We start from the raw sequence: 14,344 nt of genomic DNA on the forward strand, positions 1-14,344 counted from the left end.
AAAATAAAGAATCCAGAAGAACTTTCTGCTGTGTGCTGATAAATTGGGATACTAACTCCGCTTCTGGGAATAATTTTAATCCTCTGACCATATGTTCATTGCTTCATCCAATAGATGTGTATCTCAATAAGATTCGGACCGATACTTCATTTTGCCTGCATTTCCCTCAGGTTGCTTCTCACCACCCTGGACTGTCTCGGGTTAAAAAATGTTATTGCTGCCCATCGCTGCAACGTGAGCAAGGTCCAGGGCATGACCCACTCTGATACCAAGGTACCTAGCAATAGGTTAGATTTTGAGACATTATCCTTTGCTCCTCATTTGGATTTGGATTTGTTTATTGCCACGTGTACAGAGGTTCAGTGAAAAGTATTTTTCTGCGTGCAGCTCAAACAGATCATTCAGTACATGAAAAAAAAAGAAAATACATAACAGGGCAACACAAGATACACAATGTAAATACCTAGGCACCGGCATCGGGTGAAGCATACAGGAGTGTAGTATTAATCAGGTCAGTCCATAAGAGGGTCATTTAGGAGTCTGGTAACAGCGGGAAAGAAGCTGTTTTTGAATCTGTTCATGCGTGTTCTCAGACTTTTGTATCTGCTGCCCGATGGTAGAAGTTGGAAGAGTGAGTAAGCCGGGTGGGAGGGTTTTTTGATTATGCTTGCCGCTTTCCCAAGGCAGCGGGAGGTGTAGATAGAGTCAATGGATGGGAAGCGGGTTCGTGTGATGGACTGGGCGGTGTTCACGACTCTCTGAAGTTTCTTGCGGTCTTGGGCCGAGCAGTTGCCACACGGGGCTGTGATGCAGCCAGATAGGATGCTTTCTATGGTGCATCTGTAAAAGTTGGTAAGAGTCAGTGTGGAAATGCTGAATTTCCTTAGTTTACTGAGGAAGTATAGGCGCTGTTGTGCTTTCTTGGTGGTAGCGTCGACGTGGGTGGACCAGGACAGAGTTTTGGTGATGTGCACACCTAGGAATTTGAAGCTGTCAACCATCGTGGTTGGACGGCACGGTAGCACAGTGGTTAGCACTGTTGCTTCACATGTTCGATTCCCGGCTTGGGGCATTGTCTGTCGGAGTCTGCACGTTCTCCCCGTGTCTGCGTGGGTTTCCTCCGGTTTCCTCCCACAGTCCAAAGATGTGCAGGTTAGGTCGATTGGTCATGCTGAACTGCCCTTAATGGTCCAAAAAGGTTAAGTGGAGTTACTGGGTTACGGGGATAGGGTGGAGTTGTTGGCTTAAGTAGGGTGCTCTTTACAAGGACTGGTGCAGACTTGATGGGCTGAATGGCCTTCTTCTGCACTGTAAATTCTATGATTCTATGATCTCCACCTCGGCGCCGTTGATGCAGACAGAGGTGTGTACAGTTCTTTGCTTCCTGAAGTCAATGACCAGCTCTTTAGTTTTGCCGGCATTGAGGGAGAGATTGTTGTTGTTGCACTACTCCACTAGGTTCTCTATCGCCCTCCTGTATTCTGACTCGTCGTTGTTCGAGATCTGACCCCACCATGGTCGTGTCGTCAGCAAACTGTAGATGGAGTTGGAACTAAATTTTGCCACACAGTCGTGTGTGTTTATTGGAAAAATGTGAGCAAGTGTTATGTGGGGGTGGGGGGGATGGGGCAGTGGTGAGAAATGTTTTGAGATAGCAGCTCTCAAAAGGGCAGATGACTGACCTCTTAAAAATCTTTTGAATCAGAAGAGAACCGGACATTGCATCTTCTTGTTCAGGTGAATATATAGGAATCCATGGGCTCGATCCTCAAACAGGAACATTTTCCCCATTCGCATCCGAACCAATATTCGTCCCTTGACCAATATCGCTGAAAGACACATCATTTACCTCAGTTCATTTACCTCAGTACCTTGCTCTGTGCAAATCGGCTGTCATGTTTTCCTGCATTACAGAAGTGGCCACGCTTCCAGCACTTTGACATTTCCAGGGTTTTTCATGTAGACCTCCACGGGATTGACATTATTATGGGACTGCTATTCTGAATGACAGAGATGATTATGGGTTTATCTAGAATCCAAGTAGAGCAGCAATTATCAAGGTTGGAGGTGCGCAGGTCTTGAGGTTGCAGCTGTGATAAATCTGTCACATTTACCACAGAACGCGCAGCGATATTTCATCTAGTGAAATAATGATCTCTCCTTGCGGATTTAGACCAAGATAACTAAAAAGGCAGCTATGCTGAAAATGAATCTGCGCACAATCCATTATTTCCTTCCCAATGGATACAATTTGTATCACCAAGATCACTTGGATCATTAAGGAAAACCCCAGGTGTTAATGTTCTCGAGCTGTTGTTTCTTGCCTTCACATTGATTAATCAGAGAAAGGTCTTGACCTCCCAGATAGATCTTCAATGCATCTTTATTCATTTATTTACCTTTGCTTTATTGGTTTTACATCCTGGATTGCAAACGAGCTCAAAGTTGAGTCCACAGATAAATTTAAGTGTACTCAATTGTGGCAATGTCAGACGCTTTACAGAGCAAAGGGAGGGTGTTTGGCCCGTCGGGTTCGTACTGCCCGCAAATCTAATCCCGCTGCCGTTCTCTATTCCTGTAGCCCTGCGCCAACTCAAGTATTTACTCAATTTTCTTTTAAGGTTCATAAGTTCATAAGATATTGGAGCAGAATTAGGCCATTCGGCCCATCGGGTCTGCTCCGCCATTCTATCATGGCTGCTACGTTCCTCATCTGTTACTTACAAGGCTACAGACCACCAAGAGCTGGATTGGAAAATCAGCCCAAGCATCTCCTCCCTAGAACACATGACCTAGGAGCAGGAGTCGGCAATCTAGCCTCCCGAGCCGAAACTCCCTCCGTGCGATCGTGGCCGATCCCATCCTGGCCTCAACTGCACCATCCTGCCTGCTCTTCATAGCCCTTCAACCCATTACCAATTAAAACGCTGTCTAAACTCCTCCTTAAATTTACTCACTGTCCCAGCATCCACCGCACTCTGGGGCAGCGAATTCCACAGATTCACAACTCTTTGGGAGAAAGACGTTTCTTCTCAAATCTGTTTTAAATTTGCTAGCTCTTATTTTAAGAATATGACCTTTAAAAGATGCAGGGATCTCTCCCTCCTCCATTCTCTGCAATAAAACATTCCGGGCTCCAATCTTCCTCTGTGCTGAAGTAATTACCCGGTCTCTCCCTGAGCTTTAAATTGATGGCTTATTGCTGACTCGACTGGATAAAAAGGTCAAAACACTTTACAATTTGAAAAGAATTTCAAAGAATGAGTTCATTCCATTGTGAAGATATGTTTGGATGGCACAGGCATTCAAACATTAGTCTGGTCTCTCTTCTCGGTAACTGACTGGACAAGTGCATGAGGTTAGACACTCCAGCCTGCCCGGGTGCATCTCCAGCACGTCACCAGAAAAGGAGGGTAGGACAACGACAGGGATAATCCGAAAACTGGGGGCTGGATTCTCCACCAGCGGGATGCTCTGTTTTGCCGGCAGCCAGGGGGTTTCCCGACGGAGTGGGGCTGGCCCACAATGGGGAACCCCATTGACCGGCCGGCGTAACCGAGCATCCCGCCGGCGGGGTGAAATAGAAATGTGGCGCGGCGGGGCGGAGAGTCCAGCCCTGGGTTTTTACCCATGTTGTTTCCCCATGTCTTGCAGGCCCACCCTGATACACCTCACAGTTATCTTGGAAGGTTGTCGGTGGGGGTGAGGCCTCTGACAAAACCATACCTGCCAAAGTATGGATCGTGTTCCGCACTTCCCGGAAGCGCCAACAACAGAGAAATTGTGTTTTCGTCTGGTTCCCTCCAACCTTCGGCCTGATAATGGCTCCTAAATTGTCCATGTCCAGGTTCCATCGCCTGAGTGGATTGGGTACGCAATCTAAATAGTTAAAAGGCCCCACAGACTGTGAATGAGTCTCAACTCAAGGCCACAGTGAGGAGGCAGAAGTCTCACAAGCGACGCATCCATTACTTAAAAATGGTCCAGGGAATTTCCTGCCTCTGAAGTTTGGTTGACTTAATCTGGGAACCTCCACAAGGAATTAACCACAAAAATGTGGTTTATAAACCTGGGAATTAACTTGGCTTTTAACACATTGAAATAAACTTGTTCTTCTTCCCTCCCATTCTGGCGAATGCACCGATTAGAAGCATATGGTTCACCACAGAGCTTGTTTCGGAACTCAGGTACATAAGGATGCGTTACAAAAATGAATAATTGAAGAGCCTACTGGGATAGAAAGACTTTAGTGCTGCTCTGGAGACACGGCAGTATTGTTAATAATTCTCTGGGAAGATTATCAAACTGGCGCAGTGAAGGAATCGAGGGTAGAAATGCTCACCTCACTAATGAGGCCGTTTCGATTATTGTGAGTGAAGAATGAGCAGAAAGATTCACACTGCAGACTCCTGGCTGCTCACCAGGAAAGAGGGTTTCAGTTTCGAACCACCGTCAATGATACAGAGGAGAGAAGAAAAAAAGACAGGTTAATTTGCATTTATAGGCTGTCTTTCATGACTTTGGGATGCAAAGCATTTTATAGCCAGTGGAGTACTTCCGAAGTGTAGCCACTATTGTAATGTGGGAACCGCAGCAACCTAGTTAAGCACAGCAAGCTCCCACAAGCAGGAATATGATAATGACCAAATAACCTGGGGTGTGTTATGGGCCAGAGTTTAGAAAAACACCAAAGTATATTATGGGGTTCACCTGACCTACAACTGTTTATTGATTTTGGCTAGGATGAGCACAAGAACCTGTCTTTCAGGTGTTAGTCAACAGGATTCTTAGGCACTTTTAATAAAAAAAACAATCTTTATTTTCAGAATTTAGTTAACATTTGTATAAATACACACAGCAAGAGCCTTTATCCATTACAAACATAAATACCCCACACAGCTCAGTAATCTATGTATAACCTTTAATGAATTCCCCCTTAACTGTTCCAATTCAATAACAAAATCCAAGTAAAACCAGAAACCCCTTTTCAAAGGTGTGGCCCAGCACACGGCACTCTTACTGGTATAAGACTTGTTATTGATACTCTTGTTTCCTTTCCAAACAGCAGGTTAGAATCCTTTCAGAAAGCAACTATCTCTTTTAAGTTATCGAGCAGTCTGGAAACAGCTTTTAAAATGAGGATAGAGAGACGCTTCTTTCAACCTGTGCAGTTCAAACCAGTTCAAAATTCAAAGCGAAAGTAAAACTCACTGAGCCACAGCCCAGCTCCACCCACACAATGACATCACTGAAGCCATGTGATAAGACAAAAACATTTCTTTTTTTTTAATAAACATTTTATTGAGGTTTTTTTGGTTTTACAACAACGACAAAATAAACAATATACATAAGTCCATAAACATAGTGCAAAATAAAAGCCTGCTACCTCCCTTGCAGGCCCCACCTTTATTAACCCCCTACTCTAAACTAAACTACCCCCCCCCCATTCTGCTGACGATTAATTTTCTGCAAAGAATCGACAAACGGTTGCCACTTCTGGGAGAACCCTAACAGTGACCCTCTCAAGGCGAGCTTGATTTTCTCCAGACAGAGAAAGCTAGCCATATCAGTAAGCAAGGTCTCTGACTTCGGGGACAATATAGTATCCGTCTCCGGGCTACCAGGGAAGCAAAGGCCAGAACGTCTGCCTCTTTCTCCTCCTGGATTCCCGGATCTTCCGACAACCCGAAAATCGCTACCTCTGGACTCGGTGCCACCCTTGTTTTTAACATCGTGGGCATGACAGCTGCAAACCCCTGCCAAAATCCCCTGAGCTTTGGACATGTCCAGAACATATGGAGATGGTAAGCTCCTCTCTATAAACATATCCCCCCATCCTCTCAATTTCTACCCTCTGCCATCTCCGAAAACCCCCATCCAACTTTCCCGGGGCAAACCGGTGATTATTGCAGATTGGAGACCAGACCGATGCTCCCTCTGTCCCACATGCTTCCTCCATTGTCCCCAGATTCTCAGGGCTGCCCCATCACGGGGCTGGTGGAGTGCCGTGCTGGCGGGAACAGCAGAGGCGCCATTATCAGCGCCCCCAAAATGGTGCTCTTAAATGAAGCCGCGTCCATACGCCCCCATGCTGACTCTCCCCCCCACCACCCACTTCCTGATCATGGCTATATTCGCCGCCCAATAATAGTTACTGAAGTTTGGCAGCGCCAGCCCGCCCTCTCCCTGGCTCCGCTCAATCATCCCCTTTTTACTCGCGGGGTCTTGCCCGCCGAAACAAAGCCCATGATAACTTTGTTAACCCGTTTAAAGAAGGAGCGCGGAATAAAGATGGGGAGACACTGGAACACAAACAGGAATCTCAGAAGGACCGTCATCTTCATCGCCTGGACCTCCCAGCTAGTGACAGCGGGAGCACGTCCCACCTTCGAAAATCGTCCTTCATTTGGTCCACCAGACGGGCCAGATTAAGTTTGTGTAACCATTCCCATTCCCGTGCCACTTGGATGCCTAGATACTGTGGTAGTCACTGCTAAGTAGTATTACATGTATTACGGTAAGGCCGTATAGTAGAGGTACAAGGGTAAAACCCTGCCTGCTGGCTCCGCCCAGTAGGCGGGGTATAAATGTGTGTGCTCACCGGTGCTGCAGCCATTCTGGTTCCAGCTACAGGAGGCACAACATCTCGATTATTCCACTACTCTTGTCTTTGTGGTAATTGATAGTGCATCAATTTATTGAGCAAAGATTTTTAAAACGATGGATCTCCGCATCAAGTCTGATCACCTGCAGCTGAGCCCTCAAGCAGCCAACGCAACGTCTGCCTTTGAGCACTGGCTAGCCTGCTTCGAAAGCTACCTCCGAACATCCGCTGAGGAACCCTCGGTCTCGCAGAAGCTCCAAGTCCTTTATTCACGGGTGAGCCCTGACATTTTTCCTCTCATCCGGGATGCGCCCACTTACTCCGAAGCGATGGAGCTCCTGAAGGGACATTACGTTCAACCAGTAAATCAACTATACGCCAGACACCTCCTGTGGCAGCAACTCCCAGGGGAGTCTCTGGATGATTTCTGGCATGCCCTGCACATCCTGGGGAGGAACTGTGACTGCCAGGCTGTTTCGGCAGTCCAGCACACAGAACTTTTAATTTGCGACGCTTTCGTTAGAGGCATGAGGTCTGCATACGTCTGCCAGCGGCTACTGGAAGGGGGTATGCTTCATCTTGCGGGAACTAGGCAGCTCGCTATCTCGTTAGAAGTGGCCTCCCGTAATGTCCAGGCATACGGCCCTGACAGCGCGGCACCCTCGTGGGCATCGTGGGCCCCACCAGCTGCCTACTCCAGCTCACCGCAAGTCTGCGCCGCGCGGCAGCCAGCCAACCCTGGGGGTCCCAAGTGCTATTTTTGTGGGCAAAACAAACACCCCAGGCAGCGCTGCCCGGAGTGGAGCGCAACCTGCAACGGATGTGGGAAGAAGGGACACTGTGTTTCTGTTTGCCAGGCCCGGTCGGTTGCCGCTGTTTCCAGGCCCGGCGTTCCTGCACCCCCCACGTGCGACACGGGGCGCCACCATCTTCCTCATTGCCAGCCATGTGTGGCCCGTGGGCGCCGCCATCTTCTTCATTGCAAACCACATGCGGCCCGTGGGCGCCGCCATCTTTGATGCCTCCCGCCATGTGCGCCCCAAGGGCGCCACCATCTTCGCCGCCATTTTGGACGGCATCTCAGGACCCCTGCTCATCTGGCCGTTCATCGCCTGCCGCTACCTCCACCACCGCTGACCAGCCCGGGGCCTCCCAGCATCTGCCGCAGCTCGCCTCGATCACCCTGGACCAATCCCGGCCCCGCAACCTCGCGACCGCAACAACGACGGTGAAGATCGATGGGCACGAGATGACCTGCCTTTTTGACTCCGGGAGCACGGTGAGCTTCATCCACCCCACTACGGTAAGGCACTGCTCCCTCCCGGTACACCCAGTCACCCAGAAAATCACCCTGGCCTCCGGTTCCCGTTCCGTGGAAATCCGGGGATACTGCATTGCGACCCTCACCGTCCAAGGCGTAGACTTTAGCAACTTCCGGCTCTACGTCCTTCCCCACCTCTGCGCTGCCCTGCTACTCGGTCTTGATTTTCAATGCCACCCCCAAAGCTTAACCTTAAAATTCGGCGGATCCCCCCCCCCCAATCATGTGCAGCCTCACGACCCTTAAGGTCGATCCACCTTCCCTGTTTGCGAACCTCACCCCCGGATTGCAAACCTGTCGCCACCAGGAACAGATGGTACAGTGCCCAGTATAGGACCTTCACCAGATCGGAGGTCCAATGGCTTCTGCGAGAAGGGGTCATTGAGGCCAGCAACAGCCCCTGGAGAGCTCAAGTCGGAGTAGTAAAAACTGGGGAGAAGCACAGGATGGTCATTGACTATAGTCTAACCATCAATCGGTGCATGCAGCTCGACGCGTACCCCCTCCCATGCATATCTGACATGGTCAATCAGATTGTGCAGTATCAGGTCTTTTCCACAGTGGACATGAAGTCCGCCTACCACCAGCTCCCCATCCACCTGGAGGACCGCCAATACACTGCTTTCGAAGCAGATGGCGGCCTCTATCACTTCCTTAGGGTTCCCTTCGGTGTCACTAATGGGGTCTCGGTCTTCCAGCGAGAGATGGACCAAATGGTTGACCGGTACGGACTGCGGGCCACCTTCCCGTACCTAGATAACCATCACCATCTGCGGCCACGATCAGCAGGACCACGACGCAAACCTCCAAAAATTCCTCCAGACCGCCAAACTCCTTAATCTCACGTACAATAAGGAGAAATGCGTGTTCCGCACCAAACGCTTAGCCATCCTTGGCTATGTCGTGGAAAATGGAATTTTAGGGCCCGACCCCGACCGCATGCACCCCCTCATGGAGCTCCGACTTCCCCACTGCCCCGAGGCCCTGAAACGATGCCTGGGGTTTTTCTCCTACTATGCCCAATGGGTCCCTAATTATGCGGACAAGGCCCGCACACTCATTCAGTCCACAGTCTTTCCTCTGACGGCTGAGGCCCGCCAGGCCTTCAACCGCATCAAGGCAGACATCGCCAAGGCCACAATGCACGCGGTCAACTTTCAGGTCGAGAGCGATGCATCGGACGTAGCTCTGGCCGCCACCCTCAAGCAGGCAGGCTTGTATCGCCTGGGGAAGCTCAACGAGCCCCCTGATGCCCTATCCCGCGGTACATATGCCAGCGCACAAGTGGACCGACTCCGGGCTCTCCACTATGACCTCTGCCACCCGGGGGTCACCCGGTTCTTCCATTTCGTCAGGGCCCGCAATCTGCCCTACTCCATTGAGGAGGTCAGGACCGTCACCAGAGACTGCCAGGTCTGCACAGAGTGGAAGCCGCAATTCAACCAGCCACATCAAGCGCACTTGGTGAAGGCCACCCGCCCCTTTGAGCGCCTCAGCATGGACTTCAAAGGGCCCCTCCCCTCCACCGACCGCAACACATACTTTCTGAACATGATTGACTAGTACTCCCGGTTCTCTTTCGCCATCCCATGCCCCGACATGACTTCTGCCGTGGTCATTAAAGCACTCCACAGTATCTTCACTCTGTTCGGTTTCCCCACCTATATCCACAGTGATCGGGGATCTTCTTTTATGAGTGATGAGCTGCGTCAGTTCCTGCTCAGCAAGGGCATTACCTCAAGCATTACTACCAGCTACAGCCCCCGGGGAAACGGGCAGGTGGAGAGGGAGAACGGGACGGTCTGGAAGGCCGTCCTGCTGGCCCTGCGGTCTAAAGATCTCCCGGTCTCCCGTTGGCAGGAGGTCCTCCCCGACGCGCTCCACTCCATCCGTTCGCTCCTCTGCACTGCAACTACGAGACCCCCCATGAACGTCTCTTTGCCTTCCCCAGGAAATCCACCTCCGGGTTCTCGCTCCCAACATGGCTGACAGTTCCTGGACCCGTCCTCCTTCGCAAGCATATGCGGACCCATAAGTCAGACCCCTTGGTCTAAAGAATCCACCTCCTACACGCGAACCTGCAGTACGCCTACGTGGCGCACCCCGACGGGCGCCAGGACACACTCCCCCTCTGCGACCTGGCACCCACTGGATCCCCACCCGCAGCCCCCGACCTGACACCGCTCCCCCCCCCCCGCTGCCTCATTAACCCCTGCGCCACTCCCCCTCCCCCCAGCGAACCTCACCGCTGCCCCTGCCCCGGTAGGATCCGTCCTCCCACTGGTTCCACTCAGGGGTGACGAAGACGAGAACAACACGCTCCCGGAGTCGCAGGTGACCAAGTCGGCGCCCACATCACCAACAGGACTGAGGCGATCGCAGAGGAGGGTCAAGGCCCCCGGCAGACTTAACTTATAATGTTTTCCACCACCCCGCCGGACTCTTTTTTTAACAGGGGGTGAATGTGGTAGTCACCGCTAAGTAGTATTACATGTATTACGGTAAGGCCGTATAGTAGAGGTACATGGGTAGATCCCTGCCTGCTAGCTCCACCCAGTAGGCGGCGTATAAATGTGTGTCCTCGCCGGTGCTGCAGCCATTCTGGTTCCAGCTACAGGAGGCACAACAGCTTTGCTCAATAAAGCCTCGATTATTCCGCTACTCTCGTCTTTGTGGTAATTGATAGTGCATCAGATACCTAAAACTTCCCCCTACCAGTCTAAACGGCAGCTCCCCCAATCGCCTCTCCTGTCCCCTTGCCTGGATCACAAACATCTCGCTTTTCCCATATTCAGTTTGTACCCTGAGAACTGGCCAAATTCCCCCAGAATCCTCATGATTTCTTCCATCCCCTCCACTGGGTCCGACACATACAGGAGCAGGTCGTCTGCGTAAAGTGAGACTCTGTGTTCCACTAACCCCCGGACCAACCCCTTCCAGCCCCTTGAGGCTCTCAGCGCAATTGCCAGCGGCTCTATAGCTAGCACGAACAACAGTGGGGAGAAGAGTCCCTGCCTCATCCCCCGGTGTAGCCTAAAATAGTCTGATCTCGTCCTATTCGTCCGTACATTTGTCACAGGAGACTGATACAGTAACCTGACCCAGCCAATAAAGCCCCGTCCAAATCCGATCCGTCCCAGCACATCCCACAAATATTCCCATTCTACCCGATCAAAAGCCTTCTCTGTGTCCATTGCGACCACTACCTCCACCTCCCTCCCTTCTGGGGGCATCATGATCGCATTTAGCAACCTGCTTACATTGGACACCAACTGCCTTCCCTCAACAAACCCCGTCTGTTCCTCCTCAATCACGTCCGGAACACAATCTTCAATCCTAGAGGACAAAATTTTGGCCAGCAGTTTGGCGACAACATTCAATAGGGATATCGGCCTGGAGGACCCACACAGCTCCGGATCCTTATCCCGCTTCAGTATCAGCGAGATCGTGGCCTGTGAGACAAAAACATTTCTTAAAGGGACATTCCCAGGACAGGCGGGATTTCCGTTCCTGAGACTACGTTGATGCCGGGTCAGGATTTGTGGACTTCCACGTCACCAAAACTGGCGCCGCACCTGGACCGATTCAGTGACCATTGAGGGGCTAGTACCGGCGGCAAGTGGAACACCCTAGATTCCAATGAGAAATGGTGCAGGATTTGCCGGGTCCGTGATTTACGCTCAGGAGGCTGACAAGCTGCAGCCACAAATACACATTATATTCTCCACACACACTCATCCGAGCCAACAAGATGGCACTGGATGTGCTGGAGTGCGCTCATCCCATTGATGGGTCGACTGGGGCCAGAGGGCACCCAGGGGGGTGCCCTGGTGGGACACCCATATGACCTGTGACCCTAAGTTCACAGTGGGCAGCCAGTGGCACAACTATGGCGATGTTGGACACTTTCCGTATCCGCCCTCTCCTTCCCTCAGCAGCTATAGTGGCTGTTTCGCGATTTTTAAAAGTACAAGTGAACCTCGCTATCGGGAATTTGCCCCGGTGGTGGCGGAGAATTGCGGTGGACCCGGAGAATACCGGGTCAGGCCCACTAATGGTATGCCAGCGATGTTTACTGTACGTGCGGAGTAGAGCACATTGACGCCACTGTCGAGGTGCTGGAGAATTGCGATTTGCCGTGAAACCGGCACCCGCCACGATTTCGGCTGAGGGTGGTGAGTGCCTGGAACACGTTGCCAGGGGAGGTTCAGGAAGCAGATACATTAACGGCGTTCAAAAGGCATCTTGACAAACACACGGATAGGGTGGGTATAGAGGGATACGGCACAAGGAAGTGCTGAGGGATTTGGCAAAGATTGATATCATGGTCAGCGCAGGCTTGGAGGGCCGAAGGGCCTGTTCCTGCGCTGTATTGTTCTTTGTTCTTTGAGAGAGACATGGACATGAACGGGAGCCCTCACCCACAGCCGGACACACCCTGGAGCTCGACTCCGGGAACAACACTGACTTCCCGTCACAGCTATCTCGAACACTCTCCATCAACCCAGGGACACTCGCCTCTGTTGGGCAATTTAGTCAAGAGGCTCCTGGGACACTTTCTGGTGTGCACCACACAGCTTATCTTGTACATCAGGTGGAGGTAGGAACTCCCGAGGGGGCGGATGGTCATAGGGCAGCTCGGGCCCAGGGAATAGCTGCCGCCTGGACAGGTCTCGGTCTTCTGGAAAGGGCAGTCCCATGTATTGTAATGATACAATCTTGGGGGGGCGAAGGTTTTGGCCATGGGCCAAGGTGTCCAAGGCTTGGGGCACTCTGTGTGGTCGGTGGCCGAGGCCCACAACAGGACTGCCCTCTCACAGGCTGCTATGTGCCAGAGCCACCTGGACAATGCAGTGGCGCTCCTGAGCGGGCCATGGCTGAGGGCGCTGGCAACATTGCCCAGGTGCTGTCTGACATGGCATTGATCCAGCGTGATGTGGCACAGTCCCAGAGGGAGATGGTCCGCTCCCTATGGTCCATGGCTGCGAACATCGAGACCACGGTTGGGGGGGGGGGGGGGGGGGCCTGGCAGTGCCAGGTGGCGGGGGAGCCTGAGGGGATGGTTCCACTCACACACTCATCCCATGATGTAGGCCGGGGGCCATCGGGCACCCTGAGGGAGGAGGTGCTGATGGGTCCCATGCCGGTGACACCCGCAGGGGAGGTGCTGGAACAGCACAGCCTCGCACTCACCCCTCCCCCTCCTGTCCCAGGGGCAGCAGGCAGAACAGAGTGGCACCACGCCACCTGGAACACAAAAGCAGTAACTGGGTCCATCCAAGATCACAGGGCGGGAATCGCAGCAGGCCGCCTCCACTCCTGATGTACCACCTGGGGTTCCACCTCGGTGTAGCCTTGGGGCCCATAAGGCCAGAAAAGTAGACACCAGTTAAGTTGGCATGGGTGCAGGACACAGTGTAGCATTCGGGGCTCGGGCACAATCCTGTCTATGCTTATTCACAGTAAACACCTGTGTACAATGTTACATCCTGCCTCGATGCTCTGGCAGAAGAGTGCGAGGGATGGTCTGGTCTGGCCACAGAGGGTGCGCTGGGGACGGGGCGATGAGCGGACATTGTGGGTGCGCCTGGCCCAGGGGCCACAGATCAGCCAGCGCTCACAGCTCCGGTGTCAGGTGCAGGCGTGCATGATGCACATCTCATGGTCACACATCAGCTGCACGTTCATCACGGTTTGTGAAGACCGGCCTGTCATCTGCAGGTGTTCGTAGGGAGACATGCAACCGGAGAATCGGCGGCAAGGCGCCGGCGTGGTCGCCGTGGCGCCAGTCAGAGCGGCTCCCCGGCGATTCTCCCCGCACGATGGGCTGAGTGCCCGCCGAGTTCGGCCGAGTCCCACCGGCGTCATTCTCGTGTGGTCCTACTAGGTGGGACATCGGTGTTCTGGCAGCCTGGTGGAGGGGAAGGGGATCCGACTCCAGGGGGGGCCTCCATGGTGGCCTGGCCCGCGATCAGGGCCTACCGATCGGCGGGTGGGCTTATCCCGGTGGGGGCCTATGTTCCTCTGCGCCGTGCCCCTGTAGGTCTCTGCCATGTTGCATCGGGGCCGGCGTGGAGAAGGCAACCCACGCGCATGCGCAAACTCGCGCCGGCCGTGCTGATGCCCGAACGGGCAGCTGGAGCAGAGTGAGGCGCTCCAGGCCTCATGTGCCGCGCAGGATCGCTGATCCTAGGGGCCAGATGACGACGTCGTAAAACGCTCCAGCGTTTACGACGGCGTCAACACTTAGCCCCAGGATCGGAGAATCCCACCCATTAACCTTTAACTAAATGTCTGATTATACTTATTGTAGCTGCGTTGTGTTATCACAGTAACAAAGATCCCCCCACCCACCCACTGGAATACTTTTACTGCCATAATATCAGTATTTCTTTCAGCACCAGAATATGTGTACTGAG

This window comes from Scyliorhinus torazame, chromosome 3 (genome assembly GCF_047496885.1).
Source record: "Scyliorhinus torazame isolate Kashiwa2021f chromosome 3, sScyTor2.1, whole genome shotgun sequence".
Taxonomy (NCBI): Eukaryota; Metazoa; Chordata; class Chondrichthyes; order Carcharhiniformes; family Scyliorhinidae; genus Scyliorhinus; species Scyliorhinus torazame.